Source organism: Solanum dulcamara, chromosome 9, assembly GCF_947179165.1.
Source record: "Solanum dulcamara chromosome 9, daSolDulc1.2, whole genome shotgun sequence".
NCBI lineage: Eukaryota > Viridiplantae > Streptophyta > Magnoliopsida > Solanales > Solanaceae > Solanum > Solanum dulcamara.
The window spans coordinates 45,926,584-45,931,896 of NC_077245.1; the positions used below are offsets into that span (position 1 = coordinate 45,926,584).

The 5,313-nt window shown below is 38.8% G+C and overlaps 1 pseudogene; it reads left to right on the forward strand.

The window, feature by feature from the left end:
• The first annotated feature begins 570 nt into the window (after positions 1-570).
• Positions 571-690, forward strand: LOC129904769 (5S ribosomal RNA; annotated as a pseudogene).
• The last annotated feature ends 4,623 nt before the right edge of the window (positions 691-5,313 follow it).

The window sequence follows — 5,313 nt, forward strand, 5'->3', positions numbered from 1 at the left end:
TGGACTGATCTTCAGTAGTTAACTGTAACTCGGGCTCCTTCGTTTGAGACAATAGCTATGGGAATTCCGTAAAGTCTCACCACCCTCTTGACCTATAATTTTACATAATCTCAACAAGATAGGTAGTCCTTGATTGAAGGAACATGGGCTGATATTGTTAATCTGCGGATAACATTCCATATAAAATTATCTATCCAGGAGTGCAAAGTGAGTCTTGTAGCCAAGGTCGTATTGTGGAATCTTCGACCTCGTATATTACTTCTTGCCTTTTTAGATGACATCAACTGGTACCATCGCCTTTTGGGTTTTGCTTTTTGCCCATCAGAGTTGACTACCAAGTTGTGCTGAAGTCCCCTCACACAATGACCTGTATAGCCGTTCCGTGGTTTGCCTTATCATTAACTGGTATTATATTGAAGAACTATGGCATACAAGTGCGCCATCTATTAGTAATCGGCTAATCCTGCTTGTTTTGCTTAAGCTCTTTTACAATTCCCTTATCGTAACTTATAACACTCTAGGTACATAATCTCATGTCATTTCTTTGCCACTAGTTTGGATTCTCCCATCTCGTGCGATCATAACAGCACTAACGCATCAGATCCCACTAGAATTCTGAAGTTAAACATGCTTGGGCGAGAGTAGTACTAGGATGGGTGACCCCTATGGGAAGTCCTCGTGTCACGTTCTATTGCCATCCTTGCAATAATGTGTGAAGACACTCATCTTAGCCCAAGATTTACCTTAGCATCTTCTCGCTAGTCTTTATGTTTCGCCTTACCCTCTCTTCTTCTCTCTTACAACTGGTGTCGAGGTAGATCTTTAATTCAACCATGACTGTGTCCCTTTTGGCCATTTGATTTAACTTCTCTTCGTATTCCTCTGTAACGTCTCTAAAATATCATAACTCCTTTTCATCATGTACTCCTATGCTTGGTATTATGCTGTATATAAATATTTGTAGGTTGCAAAACTACTCTTATACCACTGGTATGAGGTAAACACAGTCTTTTCATCTCCCGGTCCATCTTGCTTTACATATCGTCTTCACACTAGAACTTGCTCGCGCTAACGCTATTTTGTCCTACTCCTTTCTTTTCTTCCTTTAAGCACTCCTTGGTCTCCTCCTTTCCTACCATAATAGATTTTCTATTCTTTCTCCTTGCTACTTGTATGTCACAATATCAGTGACTAATGATGTTGTTTTCATATCTTAATCTTTACTCAAACACGGCCCTACTACCCTTTACACGGTCCTTAGTTTGCTCAGTCTTACTCTCTTATCAAATTCACCCCTTGTGGTAGGAACCCATCCCTTAAGGTCTCTACTAATGATTCTTCACATGGTCTCAGATACCGCAACTTCTATCATTTTATGGTTGGCCTCGAGCCCTTGCTAACTCGTGCCAGTATGGGATCTCACTTGAAATTTGAGCATTCTTGTCAACATGTGATAGTGTTAGTTGATTTCCTCTCACGCTTGTATTTATCTTTTCCACTTCCCCCTTTAGGGTGTACCCATGTAATCCTCTGTTTATTTTCAACTATTCATGCACATATGATTCTGTTCCAACCCTTTAACATACTGCACCATGTCTACACCTTCTGTTAGATCATCTATACTTTAGGTTTCCCCTGTAAGAAACCTTAGTACAATCATGGGGTATTAGAATTCTCGATAAATAGTACACACCCTAGTCCAAGTACTGGTACTCGAGTCATATAACTAATATAGTAGTTTAGCCGAAGCCACATTGCATTTATCCCAATTAGTACGTTACTAGTGCTTATAATCATGTCCGATTCTCCATTCAGGGGCACTTATACTCTGATGACACGTGTTTCACGTTTTGTTATCACCTCTTTTTTCCCAAAGGATACCACTTGTTCCTTTAATAATTTCACAATGCCTCAGTTGTTTTGCAATTTCTATTCCCTATCCTCGAGGGATCCCACTATTTTTCAAAATGGAGGTACATATACACAATACCCCTTTCTGCTTCATGAGCTTTCATCCTTATCGTGCACCCGATGCTAACTCCTAATCTTACTCACAATCACATTCTTTAGTTACTTCTTTACTAGGATATTCGTACTTCCATGATGATCCTCATTATATTCACACTATATTCTGCTCATGGTCAATCCCGGAGGGTAATATTTCTTAACCTTTATTCACAACTCTTACTCTGGGTTAATTCCACCTGGTGGAGTAAGCGTACTTAATCCTTTATCCTTCCTCATCATTCTCATACTTAATACTTCGCAAGCCATCTTAAGACATTAATATCCATCACCATTCTTCTTACTATATCAGTATTGACCTTCTAATTACCACCCATACCGCAATTAACTTATTTCTCAAAGTCAGTTGTACTCCTAGTTTAGTCAGATCTTACCGTTACTATGGATACGATCTCTCAAGATATATTACAACCTTATATCTAATTCTCTTTCTATTTCCAAATTTTTTTTTTGTCAGAGTTTCCTTTATATTCCTCACTATCTCCAAACCTGCACGCAGAAAATACCAACAATGCCACACAAGGCCAAATAAATATATATACATCGAGGGTTAATACCAAAACTAGGCTCCGTCATAATGGAGCACTTCTGAACTGCTGAGTGGAACTCCTATGCTGATGGATCTCCAAAGTGTGTATCTGTACCTGTTGGCACGAATGCAGGCCCCCCGTGAAAGGGGGTCAGTACGACATATGTATTGAGTATGTAAAGCATAGACATCATAAGGAAATTACAGTTGGCGTAGGAATACAAGAGCAAGTATAAAATTTAACCACTTACCGTACTCGCATCGTATAAAAGAAAGTCATACATATTACCATCACGTACTATGCCCGGCCCATTTTGCGGAATCGGTGTACCATCTATATTATTTTGTCATTATATGCATATATATATTATTAGTGTTGTGGAACATACAGCCCGATCCATATATATAGTAAGTACATGCCGAGGAACGTATGGCCCGATCTGCACATCGTATAATAATGCCGAGGAACGATGGTCCGATACACATATCATATAGTAATGCCGAGGAATGTTCAGTCCGATCCACATATCATATAGTAATGCCGAGGAACCTTCAGTTTGATCCACATATCATATACCATACCTAGCCCTTTATGGGACTCAGTGTCATCATATCATCATATACCATACTCGATCCTTTATGGATCTCGGTGTCATAATCATGATATACCGTACCCGGCCCTTTTTGGGAATTGGTGTAATAATTATCATATACCGTACTCGACCCTTTATAGGACTCAGTGAAAGATGTATTACAGTATAAATGAATCAAGTAGTGAGTAACCATATACAATCTAAATCATTATCAGAGACTCGACAATGTAAGAAGATTAAGCTATCGTCCGAGGACAAGAATAGTAGTGTAGCCATCGCTAGTTCCTTTTAAATGCCATTGAGGCCTATATCACTTAGGATCTCAAGGAACCTAGACATGTACTAAAGTAATACTAAAAGTTCATAGAATCAGGGATACCCATCGTCACATAGTCCTTAGGAATAGGAGCTTATGCATCCAGTACTTCTCAACCTATGGAGTTCAAGGAAGGTAGTTCAACTTACTACAAGAGTTTGATATTCAGAAGTAAATATGAGATAGAGATTACATTTAAGACTTAAAAGTGGAGTTACCCCAGAGCTCATATCACATTTTACTTACAATTAGGACATGCCAAAAGAAGAGAAAGAATAAGCTTTACCTAGTCTTTACTTTTCCTCAAGAAGTTATCATTACATATATCGTACCCGGCCTATTATGGTCTCGGTATCCTAACCTTATTATTATATTACCTTACCATCATAGCACCACACTTATGTCAAAGACATATCAAGAGGAAAGAAGGGTAGCTCCACGTACTTATGCCAAAACATGCCAAGAGAAAGGAGATAACTTCACATACTTACCAATCTCCATCATATAGAAGCCTTGAGAGGCAATAACTCAACTAGTATAGGAATTCTACCATTGAGAAATGAATAAGACTTATGAGTCATACTTGGGGTTATATGAATGGAATTATCTCCACATTTCGTATATCAATCACTTAAGGCTAAGACATGCAAAAAGAAAAGAAGGATAGCTTCAAATACTTATGCCAAAGATATGCCAAGAGAAAGCTTCACATACCTCTTACAGATTACTCTTACACATTCGCCTCGTCGTCTCTTGAACCTATTTAACATGAAAGTAATACTAAGGTTAATGAACTTTTACTTTCCAATTTCCAACTCTACACCCAAGTACTCGTATGAGTTATTTCCTTATCCATTACCCTCGACTAGTTTGTTACTAGTTCCGAATCTTCCAAAAATCGGGCAGCATCTCCCCTAAAACTTTAAGATCCCCGAGATTTAAACTCCACCACAATATCCAAAACCATACAACTAAAAACAACCAGACTTCGATTTAGCTATAACCACTTCAATTTAGTTTGTTTCTAACGTCAATCATCCTTATGAAAATTTTCCACTTCCAACCTTATTTAAGACATGTAATATACCTCATAACAACATCATAAACTCCGATTTGAAAGGGAAGACCTTACCTTGCCCGAAACTCATCAAACTCATCGAAACTTGCCTCGGAAGTTCCTTTAGCGCGCCTACAACTTTGTGGCTGCTTGCTAACGTTTTGGTGCTGCTAAAACCCATAAATGTTCATTACTAATACCTTAATAAAATTGTGGTATGCCCTAGATAATTAATTCACAGAGAGAAATCGAAGAACTCACCTTTTTTTCCTTCCAAAATTGTGGCTCTCTCCCTCTCTAGTTTTTTCTCTTCTCTTCTTTCTTGTTCTTGAATTTTCTAGAGGAATATAGAACTTAATGAGTCATAATATATGTATATATATTGGCTACTTTAGGGGGGACACATGTCATCCCCTAAGTGGTGACACGTGTCAAGCCCTAAGTGGTGACTCGTGTTAAGCCCTCATTAGGCCAACACATCCCTTCCTCCAATCACAGGATGCCACATGGCATATGGGGGGCCCACCCCTTTTTCTCCATATGTTGCCACATGGCACTCCCAGCTGCTTCCAGCACTCTCCCATGCTACCACGTGGTACTTTCTTTTCCCCTTCGTGGGTTCGTAATCTCATCTTCTTTTATGAACCTATGTAATCCTTGCTAGGTAAGATTGGTATGTACTCCAGTAGGTTAAGTATGTAAGATTTCCAAGTTGGAAGCTTACATAAATTAGTCGTGTACTACGACTCATTATTCGATCTCCAACTTCTTCCAGATTCTTATAACTCTATTT